The sequence below is a fragment of the Natator depressus genome, chromosome 1 (assembly GCF_965152275.1).
Source record: "Natator depressus isolate rNatDep1 chromosome 1, rNatDep2.hap1, whole genome shotgun sequence".
In the NCBI taxonomy this organism is placed as follows: domain Eukaryota; kingdom Metazoa; phylum Chordata; order Testudines; family Cheloniidae; genus Natator; species Natator depressus.
Window position 1 is genome coordinate 256,979,582 of NC_134234.1, and position 13,626 is coordinate 256,993,207.

Sequence of the window (13,626 nt, forward strand, 5' to 3'; positions counted from 1 at the left end):
TGTTTGGGAGATATAGTTTAATAATGGAACATTAGAAAATTGTTCAAAATGTGAAAATCTTTGCTTAAATTTAATGTAGAGAGGAGTTACTCAATGTGTGTGGTGCACTCAGGTTTCACCCAGGGGGAAGGATGAGTGGATGAGGTCTGGTGGGTAAGGATCAGAAGCTGATGCAGTCATGTCTATTGTGGAATGTGATGGAGTTACTTCAGATTTAGTCCATATACTGGGAATTTGAGGGGCAGTAGCCAATAACAGAAGAGATTTATACTGCAGTAGCCAGAGAAGAACAATTTGTACAGTAACTGCAGTTATTGAGAAATAACCACAGTGAGTATAAAAATACCTGCACTCTGATGGGCTAATAATGGCTCTGAGCCAGGCAAATGGGATTTTCAAGCTATCTGGTTATTGAGAAATAACCAAAAGGCATTGTGCAAGCTGGCCATGGGGAGTGCAGGGAATACGTATAGAATTGTGGCCCAATAACTACAAAATCTCTACATTCTGATTGGCTGAGACAATTACACTTCTGGGTAATTTATGACAGTCATTGATGAACAGCAAGAGACAAAGGTTGTTGGGAAGAGTTATTTTCAAGCCACAGAAAGGTGTTTGTGAACCCACACCCATCCCCCTTAACAAACACTAACCTTAACTTCTATTTTGTGCATGGCACATATGAATAAATAAGATGTTAACATAGGTTTGTGTTTCTTCCCCCAACACACAATGATACTGTGCATCAGGCAACCAACTGAAGAGCCATTTGGGAGAGGATGCCAAAGCAGGACATACCCTGAGTTTTCAGTAGCACTCCATGACTAATACTTATGTTCTGTAGTAGCTCTGCCAACTTTCCTTTCTGCATAGTTCTGCCATCATACTGGAAGCAGCATGTCTGTGTGTATGTTGTGGGAGTTAAATGAAACTTTCCTGACATATTTCAGAGTAGCAGCCGTGTTAGTCTGTATTCGCAAAAAGAAAAGGAGGACTTGTGGCACCTTAGAGACTAACCAATTTATTTGAGCATAAGCTTTTGTGAGCTATAGCTCATGAAAGCTTATGCTCAAATAAATTGGTTAGTCTCTAAGATGCCACAAGTCCTCCTTTTCTTTTTCCTGACATAGTTACAACCATCTTTATGATGCAACCTATCTCAGTTTGGTTAGCTTCATGTGTAGTTCAGGGAGCATTCTGAATATAGACAAACCAAACAAGAGGGAGGAGACTTTCCTGATAAAACAAAACAAAACAAAAAAAAGTATGGCAGGATGGCTAAACAGTTACCCTAAAGGGCAATTTTAATCTCTCATGGGTATTCCTTTGGTTCGTAGTTTGCTCTATCCTGGCAGCAAGACAGACAACTTCATATCTGACCTCTGAAAATGTCAAGGGGGCACACATCCTTCCCTGCTTTCCCTAGTGCTCTATCGGGGGCTCACATATCAGAAAAGGGTGGCTGTTGTATTATCTTACTCCATCCAAAGTTAACCAAACCCTTTACATTGGCCTTAAAACAACTGCATAACAAACAGCCTGGATCTGTGTAACAATTCTGCTAACTAGCCACTGAGATGGCAAATGACCAAAGAGGAAGACTTTTTCCAGGTTAGAGCCCTGAGATGCAGGCTAGCTGTTGAGAGATCTGGTTTATGGACATCAGTAAAACGCTGTTATTTACTGGAACTGTTGATATTCTTTGAGATGTGAGGAAGAGGCGTATTCCAGGTAGGTGCGTGCACGCCCAACACACTCTGAGCCAGAGAACTTTGCCGAGCAGTACACATAGAGGCGATCCTTGCATCTCATGGCCTTAGCCCCTCCCCTGGCCATATAAGGGGAGGCATTGCCCTGACCCCCCCGTCAGTTCCTTCACACCGAATGTCAGAGGCAAAGACTGATGCAGAGGCGATGGAGGGTGGGTTGTAAAATACACATCTGTATCACATCTCAAAGAACAAGAGTTACAGTAACTGTTTTCTTCTTCTCACAGATGCAGCCATGTATTCCATGCAGGTGGACTCACAAGCACTAACCACTGGAGGTAGGGCTCGAAGTCTATTTAAAGAAGAACTGCAAGATTGCCTTCCCAAAGTCTGCATCTGAGCAGGATACAGTTGTAATGGTATAGTGGTTCATAAATGTATGTACAGAGGACCAAGTGGCAGCCCTGCAAATGTCCAAAATGGGAACGTCACTCGGAAGTGCAATCAGTGTTGCCTGGGCTCTTCTAGAATGAGCTCACACCCTGGGGAGGTCGGGGGGAGGAGGCATAGTCTAAGCTACTTCGTATGCAGGAAGTTATCCAGCTAGAGATCATCTGGAAAGACTGCTCAACCCTTCATTCAGTCTGCACATGACACAAACAGATGATGTGAGGATTGAAAGGGCTTAGTCCCGTGTGGGTAGAAAGCTAGACGTCGCCTGACATCCAACATGTGGAAATTCTGCTTCTCGGGGGTTAAATGCAGCATAGGGGAAAACACTGGAAGATATAGGACTTGGTCCAAGTGAAATGTAGGCAAAAACGTAGGGTGCTGCCGCAGGGTCACTTTGCCTTTGGAAAACTTTGTGTAAGGAGGTTCTGCCATCAAGGCCTGCAATTGACATACTTCCCTTGCGGATGATACTGCTAGCAGGAATGCAATCGTCTGACACGGACAGGAGAGAGAGGCTCAGACAGAGGCTCAAGACAGATCTAAGTGAAGCACAGTGTACTCACAGCGCTGGTCTGCCACAACAAACTGGAGAGAAACCTCCTGTGACTTACTATCTGAAAATAAGCGTCCTGAAGAGCCAGGGCAGCAAACCAGTCATTGGGCTATAAGGCAGGGAGGATAGTTGCTAGAGTGACCATCTGGAATCTCACATATCTGATTGTTGAGGTCACAGAGGTCAAGAATAGGTCTCACCCTCCCTTGGGTTTGGAAACAGGAAATACCGGGAGTAGAATCCATGACCCCGACAAAGTAGGAGAACCTTCTCTACAGCTTCCAAAACTAGTAGGGACTGAACCTGCTTGAGAATCAGTATCTCATAAGACTGGTCCCTGAAGAGGAACGGGGCAGAGGGTTGGAAAGGAACTGTATAGCATAACCCGATCTGACGGTGCGTAGGACCCAGTTGTCCATGGTAGTTGAGTCCCAAACACTGGAAAAACAAGCCAGCCTGTCCCCAAACAGGGTGGATGGGGATGGAAAGGTCACCACTGATCACTACTCTGGACACAGAAGTCAAAATGGGTGCTTGCCCGGTGCGGGGGTGGGTAAAAGGGGATTATGCTGGCTGGGTGAACCCTGAATCAGAAGATCTCCTCTTCTGGTATCTAAGACCCTTCCTTGGGTAATCCCACTGCGTCACAGGAAAGGAAGACTGGGCAAAAAAGCCCTGCAAGTGGTATTGCTGTTCCTGCTGCTGACTGTTATACTGGTGTGTCTATACTGCTGGAGCGCAAAGTGACCTAGGAATCCCTATAGGAGTCTTGTCTGAGAACAAAACCTGACCATCAAAATTTAGGTCCTCAATTATCTGCTGCACATTGGACGCAATGCTCGATTTCTGCAGCCGTGAGGCACTCCTCATAGTTTCAACACAAGCCATAATTCTGGCCAAGGCATCCAGCACGTCCAGAGATGACTGCAGTGAAGTCTTGGCTATCAACCAGTCTTCTGTAACAAATGCCCTGAACTCCTCTCTGGAGGCTGCTGGTAACTTGCCCATAAATTTAGAAAATGGTGGCTCAATTTACAAAATCATTCTTAGAGAACAGCACCTGTTGGTTTGCAATGGACATCCAGCTATGGGAGATGAGAAGGAACTAACAGGGGTAGGGCTGGTGCTACTCTTATATGGCCAGGGGAGAGGCTACGGCCACAAGACGCAAATGCTGCCCCTCTAGGTACTGGTAGGCAAAGTTTTCTGGCTCTGGTGCACTGGATGCGCACACACCTGTGTGGAATACCCAGCTGCATCTACTCAAAGAAGAACCTATGCTCCACTTTAATGGGTACATGGGAGAATCTCATCCACCTAAGGCTGCACTATATCTCCAGACCACACGGGTACATTTTATGTGAATATCTCCTTCCTTAAAAGGGAGGGAAACACCCAAACTCCTAACATTAATAAAAGAACATGTACAAAAAGGTAGCTGACAAAGGCCCTGAAAATAATACGTAATAAGATTTCATACTTCTACCAGGCCTTTCATATAAGAGTGCTTTACAGACATTAATTAATTAAATTTCAAACCTCTGTAAAGTATTAGGCCCATTTTACAGACAGCAAAATTGAGGCACAAAGATTAAGTGACACTTGCCCAGCATCAATCATACAGAGAGCGTCCACAGAACACCTAATAATAGAACCCAAAAGTTCCAACTGTCTTCTGTACCACTTTGCAGCTATGTTCTCGTCAGTTGGTTGGTGACTAAAGCACTGTCTCTGACTATCCCAACTTGTATGGATTTGGGACACATGACTACAAGGAGCCAGTTAGGAGCTTCATGAAAGACCTAAGGTTGAGTCTCTCTCAAGCCATCAGGACTCCCTTTACAAGATTTACAGTAGAAAAGTGACCTGTTACTGGCAGCACAGTTCCACAACTTGCCCTCTGGACCCATGTCCTTTCTGGCTGGTGAAGGCCAAGACGGAAGACTTGGTTTCACTGCTGAAGATGGTCAATGCCATCTTTAAGGAGAGCAGTTTATCAAACTCTCTTAAGGAAGCTGTTGTATGGTATTTGCTCAAGGAATCATCTCTTGAGGCTGACAACCTATTATCAAGAATCTAACCCTTTTGATTAATCTTAAGAAGGTTGTGGTGAGAACTCTAGGAGTACCAGATGCTTCTGATTTCCTTGTCCCATGTCAATCTGGGTTCAGACTTTGGAACAGCACATTAATTGCACTGATGTTGATAATTATTTATCTTCTCTGGTGCCAGAAAAAGATTAGGTATTCACAGTTAGATCTAACACTTTATCAGTTGCCTTTGATACTATTGATTATGAGGAGATAATGACTTGCCTACAGACTGTAACAGGCGTGGATGAGGCTTCTTTTGGCCAGTTCTGTTCATTCTGTACTGAGCATTCTTAGAGGGAGGTAGTGGACAGTTCCTGGTCATCCCCAAGGGTTCTTTTGTGTAGTGTCCCATAGGTTCCATTGTGCCTCCCTTCCTACTTAATGTATATATGGGGCCAGTGAGAGAGGTAATGAGGAGACCTGGGCTGCAGTGTTTTCATTATGTTGAAGACAACCAGCTTTCTATTTCACCTGAGCCTACAAGTTATGTCGATTGCTTTACCCAGTGTTTAGTTAAGACTGGGGCATAAAATTGAGTTAGCTTACTGAAGCTCCGTCTGGAAAACATTAATGCTGGTGGGTAGGAGTAAGCAACTAGGAGATATGGCTGAAATTGTCCCCCTCATATTGAGAATATGTGTCCACCGTTCATCAATAGAGTTTGCAATCCGGGTGGTGTTACTGGATCCCCAAATGCTGGTAGAAGCAGTTTCTAGGACTGTCTTTCTCCCCAGTCTTCATCTGACCAGGAGAACAGTAATTTTTTTCTACCACCATCCATGTCTAAGATTAAAGAGTGAAATGCTCTCTACATGGATCTACACCTTAAATCAAACCAGAAACTGAAGCTGATGCAGAATATGGCAGCCTACTTAATAAGAAATGTATCTTGCTAGGAGTAAATGATTTGTGCTCTACAATCTGCCCTGGCTGTCTGAGTTTCCAAATGAAGTTTAAGGTATTGATTTTGACCTTTAAGCCCTAAACTGGCTAACATCTTGGTTACTTGAGAGACCGCCTCTCTGCCCATATATTACTGTCACAGCTGCACTCAGTCATGGTACTTAAGTTGGCGCTCTCTTCCTATAAAGAGAGGGAGTTGTTGGCAGCGCACACACTAGCAGATAATCTCCACTGTGTCCCTTTGCTCTAAAACAGCCCAAATCATCTGACCGTCCGGACATGCCTCAGGCTCTATTTCTTTACCCAGCGTTTTGGAGACAGAGGCCTGGTCTACACTGCAGCTTAAATCGATGTAAGGTGTGAAAAAAATCACCTCCCTGAGCAACGTAGCTTACATCGACCTAACATGGTGTCTACACTGCACTATGTTGGCAGGAGATGCTCTCCGCTGACTTACCTTCCACCTCTCAAGGAGGTGGAGTACTGAAGTCAATGGGAGAGCGCTCTTTCATCGACTCATCGTGTCTTCACCAGACCCACTAAATTCATGACACTGCATCAAACGCAGCAGTGCCAATTTAGCATGCAGTATAGACAAGCCCAGAGAGTCATGATAAGGGCTGGGTACTTATGATAAGGAAGGTATTATTTCTTGGATTTTATTTAATCTGTGGTTCATTATTTTCTGAGTTTGTGGTAAGGAACCACTGCTTATCCAAACCTTTTATAGGACTATAACTTAAGTTTTTATGGCAACAGTCTCTAGAACCTGGGATAACTGTAATTTTAGTGAATTATACATCAAAATAAATAATAATTGTGATGATTTATGAATGTCTATGTACAGCTTATGTTGCTTGCAGTGTTGGTATAGCTGTGCTGGTCCCAGGATATTAGAGAAACAAGGTGGGTGAGGTAAAAATCTTTTACTAGACAAACTTCTGTTGGTGAAAGATGAGCTTTTGAGCTACACAGAGCTCTGTTACACAGACACCTGAAGAAGAGCTCTGTTTAGCTCGAAAGCTTGTCTCTTTCTCCAACAGAAGGTGATCCAATAAAAGATATTACCTCACCCACCTTGTCTCTCTATGTACATCTTATGAATTCCAGTTTGATTTTGTTAACTGTCAGTATCCTTATGTTTTTGGCTGTCTTTTACTATATTCTTACATCAAAGCCCTTGTGCTAAGGAGGAAGGGAGGAATGTTGGTGTGTCTGACTTTGAACAGGACAATCATCAGCACCTGAATAGATCACCCCTAACAAAACAAGGGGTAGCTGCAGCCTGGGTGGAGTTCTGCCCAACTTGTCTAGACAGTGCTAGGATTTTGAGAACTCAGATGTAGACACTGGGGAACTTAGAGGGACTCAGAGCCAGAGGAAGCTTAGGCAGGACAGCACTGACTGCAAAGGTCAGAGAGAGACTGACTAGGATTCAGAGAAGAAGCCATATGCAGGAGCAGGGATTCTGAACTCCTCAAAGGTCTCTGACCTAAGCCAAATAACATTCCAGAGGCGTAAGGAAACTGAGGCAGGTTAATGCAAGTATGCATTTGCTATTTTGTGTAGATCTGTGCATTTCTTGTGCTAGCTAAAGCAATGAGTGATTGGTTTTTTGAATCCTTACAAAGCCTGCATGTCCACTTGCTTTTGTTATCATGTGTCTTTGCACAGATGAAATGCAAACCCAGAGCACCCATGATGTTGGAGCTCTGAGAAAGGGTGCGCATAGCTATTGGGGAGTCAGAGGGTGAGGGGTGGCAGCACTGGTGTAGGGGGTGTAGGGCACCTGGGCTGCAGGGTCCCTTTTCTACAAATGTGTGACAGAGAACCTGTGCCCAGCAAGCATACCAGTGTTGCCAAGGAAAGAGACAGTGCTGCAGCCTACTCAGCGCAAGGGAAGCTCAATGCCACATAGATCTAGCATGCTGGGACCCAAACACTGCAGCTTGTGAGCTACAACAGGGTTGTGTGACAACAATACACCCCAGAACCTTGTCATGGAGCGTCAAGCCCATTCTCTTACACCCACTAAGAACATTCTTTTCGGTTCTGAAGTTTTCTGGTGCAGTGTTGCTCTAGATGAGGGAGAAGTAAGTTCTCTCTCTCATCATGGACTTGCTCAACCTAGAGTGTTTGCTCCCTTTGGGAGGCCAATCAAAAATAAGCTACAAAACTACAGTGCCTTATCCCAACATGGAGTATGTGTATAGAGCTAGCCTGTGTAACCATGTTTTCTATTTATCCTTCCTCCCATGTTCCTTCCGTTTGTTAAACCCACTCACTACATCTTGTCTTATGTTAGATTGTGAACTATTCGGTGCAGAGCATGTCTATTACTGTGCCCCTCTGGTGCCCAGCACAACAGGGCCTTGATTCTGGGCTATGAAAAAATAAAAAGCATAAGGCATGACTGTTTGTGAAGAAGTAGTGGAAAGCTCAGCAGATGAGAGGTAGGAGAGAAGTAACTCAGGCTGCAAGTCCCCAAGAACCAGCAAAACCAAGATTTTTCCGAAGTGTATAGTATAGAAATGTAAGAGATGTCCCCCCACAGGAGTCTCATTACCTCTACATTCAGTGGGACTATCCTATCAGGAAGAGATATGAACTCCCAAGTCCTTTCTTTATGGCACCCAATAGCCCTTAGGACCTGAAACTCAGTGGCTGCAGACTGCCACATTTACACTCCAACCACATTAGGAAAATGCCCTGATGTTACCAATGGTTGTCAGTAACGGGTCCCATTGAACTGGTATTAAATGTGGTTTAACTGCTAGAATAGAGGAGATAAATCATTGTCAATACTGTTACAGAAAACATGTTAGACAGCACATTCCACCAGGTTCAGCTTTCTGCAACAGAGTTGTAAATAGTTTTGTCCTATTCCCTCTAGTAAGTAACCCATTTTAATATCTGTTGAGGGGAGTCCCGACAAGCCCTTTGCTGACGACCACTATCAAAAGGTCATTTTCCTCCTATAGATTGGCTGGTGAGGAGCTCAAGAAATCCGATACACAGACTTAGAGGTTTTCTTTCGCCTTTCAGAAGGTGGCAGGGATGTCGGTTGTGGATAATTCTGATGCTTCCTTATCAATTCCTAGAGTTGAAGTTTTAATTAAAAGCATTAGCCTCTCCATTCTAATACCATTAGCAGATAGGAGAAATCCATTCTGGAGATAGAGAATCTCTCCAAGCCTTATTGCTTTCCAATCCCTCCCTCCTTCTCCCACCCTTGAGGCCATGCATTGCAACTACTATCCCGACAGACTGATATTCAAAAGTCCTCAGTCCTGCTCCTCAATTATCTCTAGAAATACACAGAACTCCCCTCCCTGCAGCCCAGAGAAGAGAATCCATTTATCCCTCACTGTCTATCATGTGTGACAGTCTGTACCCTTATGTTCACCACTTTTACAAGGCTGATAAATTTTGTACAAAGTATGCCTTGTGAGGTATCATTTGAAAATCCATAATCTGCTAAACGATATAATCCCAGTAAAATGCGTGTGGAGACATCATATGTAAAGTTATAAAATTCTACAGTATGATGTTATTAAGATATATTCTAAATCTCAGGAAACAGCCACAAACCAGTTCCTCAGAGACAAAAGGCAAACTGATGCCTCAGGCAGATGTCAATGAAATTAAATGGGCTATCACCTGGTTGAGCGGCCATTCTTTGGCAGGAAAAAGGGGTGTGAATGAGAATTTTACATCTTGGCAACAAACAGCTGGAGGTTCCAGTCTCCATAGACTGACTGTCTCCTGAACCTCAGCTGCAGATGATTTTCAAAGAAAAGTGAGCTATAAGAAAGGAGAACAGAGGCCTCAAAATATTCCTCCTTTCTCTCTATCCACAGCAACCATAACACCTGAGAAACTTCTTTGAACTGAGGGGGGGGGGAATTCTGTATGAAAGGAGTTCAGCCAGTAAGACTGCTAAGACATGTGGTGAGAGAAATCTTCACTTTGAATTTACTTAACTTGGTAGGTTAGGTATTCGTTTGGTTTTATCTTTTATTTCTTTGTAACCAGTTCTGACTTTTATGCCTCATTACGTTTAATCACTTTCTGCAGTTAATAAACTCGGTTTATTGCTTTATCTAAATCAGTGTGCATTTGGATTGAAGTGTTTGGGATAACAAGATTTGTGCATATTATTTCCTATTGATGAAATAACAGACTTGATATGAGCATGTGTTGTCCAGAAAAGGGCTAGGCAGTACAAGATGCACATTTCTGGGAACAAGTCTGGGACTGGGAAGTTGCTGGTGTCACTCTGCAATATAATTCAGGAGTGACTGGCTAGAGCGCTCATCGTTCAGCTGGAAGTAATTTACATGCTAGATGCTGTGACAGAGCAGGCCAGGAGTGGTTGCTCTCACAGCGAAGCAGTGTGAAGGGTACCCCCAGTTGGAGAATTGAGGGGACACTGTTGTTCAACGGTCCAGACTGTACTCTGGGTAATGTCACATCATGTTCCTATGGCACCATACTAGGCTACTATAGCACTCCTGACCTAGGGGATCATGAATCAAATCTTTGTTTTCCATACAGCAGAGCAGACAATGAAAGTCATGCATATCAGCTCAGACTCCATTTTTCATCTCTGTCTTACTCTGCAGAACCTGAAAGTAAAATTCGGACTTGAAGAGGGGTCAAGGCCACGAAACAGAAAGTCATATCAAAATAGCCAAGTTCCCGTTACCTAGTGTGAGAAATAAGTAGAACTGTGAACCATGTTCATTCTAAGAATGAAACAGTGGGGGGAAGGAGCAGATCTGATCTAAGAAATGGAGGTCAAAAGTAATAGACAAACATTTCAGTACACATCCTGTGTTTGCATCTGGGGCTCAGAGAGACACACCAAAAGTCAATGCAGGAAAACAGAATAATGAAGGATGTCAAGGTCTTGGATGGTACTCTGTACCCCACCCATCCAAGGAAATAGATATACTGCAGCACCCCTCCACTCCTATGGGTAATAAGACATGCTGGAGGATCCTCACATTCTTGCGAGTAAAAACAACAGATGAAAGCCACAACTGGTTTCTAGTCATGCAGCTCTGCAGCAGTGGAGAGGCACTGAATGCACATGCCCATAATCCCAACATCATGCTTGGGGTGGGGAGGGGGGCGAGGTGTCAGGGGGTATGTAGTAATGTCTGAATCCAAAATCAACTGCCAGACAACTGGCAGAGTTAGAAGGAACTAAATACTACAACTCGACTAAAAAACCTTGAAGTGGGAGTTTGAACATTCCGTTTTGCTGTCAAATCAATATGCGGGGGAGGGAAAGATTCAATCTCCCTTTGCTCTGACAAACAAGGCTCCACATCAACCATTTCCTAACACATGTATCTTGTTTTTGTGTCACACCCAAAACTAAAGCTCAGACTTGCTGACTTAATTCAAAGCTTCAGAAGAACCAGTAAAGAGCAGCCAGCTGCTTACTTATCTCCTCCTCAGGTATGTCTTGAATTTTTCTCTTCTGTTTATTACCCTCTTCTAAAAAATTAGATAAGAGCCACAAAGATGTTTGATGGTTTCCTTTGTTAGCTCAGGGTGGGGTTCTCCAAGTGCCATCTGATCAGAAACAGAAATCTCTAACCAACCCTTGGGCAGCTGGCTCCTTCTCCTCAACCTCCATCCCACAAGGCAATCTTATGTCAACTTAACTATGTGAGTGTCTACACTAAAATTTTTCTCCCGCCAATGTAACTGTCCTGCTATGCTGACTTAACTAACTTCACCTCCACAAGAGGTATAGAGTCAGTGTAGTAATGTTGACTCAGTGTCAGTGTAGACACTGCATTGCTTAAGTCTACTGTTACTGGCTTTCAGAAGCCATCCCACAATGCCTCACACTGACAGAACAGTTGGTACAAGCACTCCTGGCGAGGACATGCACCACTGACACAAGGAGCGTAGTGTGGATACGCAAAAGCCATTTAATTACTGCAGCAGCTGTATGCAGACATAGCTTAGGTCAACATAATTTTGGAGTGTAGACAAACACAAACACTATTTCTCTCACATTGTGGGAGCTTCAGCACATTAAGGACAGTGATCACAAAGGAACTCCCAAATCATCTTCACAGCTCATTTCCAAATGCAAAGTTAGCAAAAAGACACTGGATAGCAACATGCATTAAAAACACCAAGATAGTGGGGAAAAAACCGGGAGAGCTGGAAATGACAGAGAGGTCTCCCACCAATATCCTGTTCCATCCCATTCCTTCCCCTACACAACTGCAGGGAAACCAAATAGATGGGACAAACACAGTTGATCTTAATGGGTAATTCCCACTCAGGACCTGATCTAAGGGCCACGGAAGTCAATGGAGAATACAACGAGGAGTCCTTATGGCACCTTAGAGACTAACAAATTTATTTGGGGATAAGCTTTCATGGGCTATAACCCACTTCATTAGATGCAGCTGATGAAGTGGGTTATAGCCCACAAAAGCTTATGCCCAAATAAATGTGTCAGTCTCTAAGGTACCACAAGGACTCCTCATTGTTTTTGCAGATACAAATTAACACGGCTACCCCTCTGAAACCTGAAGTCAATGGGAATCTTTGGATCAGGCCCTCACTGCTCTAGAAGAAGCTGAAACCTCCTGTACCCACAGTGTATGTGGCAGGGCTGGGAAGAAGGAGGAACACTTCACAACCAAGGGTATAAGCAACTAATAAATGTATACATATTGTACACAAACTGTTAAAATGGAGTTAAGGTTGAGAGTATGTATCAGTAATTTAAGGGTAAAAACTATTTACACGGATGTTGCCATTATTTCAAAACCAAGCATTAGAAACTCAGGAAATTCAAAGTTATGGTTATACTTAAAAGAAATCCAAACATGTTAAGGCAAGAAACACAATTAAGGCACCTAAACAGCCTTCACACTGCCCTTTAGCGATGCCATTCAATAATCTTATGATTCGTGCATAACAGTATTCATGAACTCTGATTAAATTTAAAGAGATGCTTTTCCCAGCACATTTTTTGTTTGGTGGCAGCACTACAGGACCAAGTTAACATTACAGTAGAACCTCAGAATTTCAAACACCTTGGGAATGGAGGTTGTTCGTAACTCTGAACAAAACATTATGGTTGTTCTTTCCAAAGTTTACAACTGAGCATTGACTTAATACAGCTTTGAAACTTTACTATGCAGAAGAAAAATGCTGGTTTTAACCATTTTAATGAAACAAACATAGAAATAGTTTCCTTACCTTATCAAAAAAATTTAATACTTTCCCTTTATTTTTTTTTAATAGTAGTTTATGTTTAACATAGAACTGCCCTGTATTTGCTTTTTTTTTGGTCTCTGCTGCTGCCCGATTGCGTACTTCCTGTTCCAAATGACGTGTGTGGTTGACCGACCAGTTTGTAACGCTAGTGTTCATAACTCTGAAGTTCTACTGTATTTGGATACCTTAACTGTGCATTTCTTAGCTTAACATGTTTGGATATCTTAAGTGTAACCTCAACTCTGCATTTTCTGGGTTTATAATAACTGGCTTTGGAATAACTCCGACATCTCCATAATGTTTTTTATCTTTAAGTTACTGATATGTACTCTCAAATTTAACTCCATCTTATCAGTTTTTTATCTGGGAATGCACTTTGTTTTTAAAAATGTCATACATAAACTGTAAATGATAAACTCAAAGAAAACATTACCATGAAATATTTCTAATGATTTGAAGATGTGTAGTACAAACTTTAAATCTTTAATTTTAACTTTTAGGAACAGATTCAACAACACATCAAAGCAGCACAAACCAGTCAGAGAGCACCAACCAGTTAAGCTGGGTTTATAGCTGCTCTGCAGCACCTGAGTAGCACAAAGCAGGTAAAGCATATTAGTGAATCTGGCCCTTAATTTGCAACTGTCTTACTGGT

The 13,626-nt window shown here is 43.0% G+C and overlaps 1 protein-coding gene and 1 long non-coding RNA gene across 8 annotated transcripts in view; one reads left to right on the plus strand and one right to left on the minus strand.

Moving 5' to 3' along the window:
* Positions 1–13,626, minus strand: part of MRTFA (myocardin related transcription factor A) — a 195,778-nt gene that overhangs the window by 16,272 nt on the left and 165,880 nt on the right. The gene's annotated exons all lie outside the window — the stretch shown is intronic.
* LOC141986090 (uncharacterized) lies at positions 2,012–13,508 on the plus strand. The gene is made up of 3 exons (XR_012639138.1): positions 2,012–2,047; positions 11,103–11,180; positions 13,472–13,508. It is a non-coding gene; the product is annotated as an uncharacterized LOC141986090 (long non-coding RNA).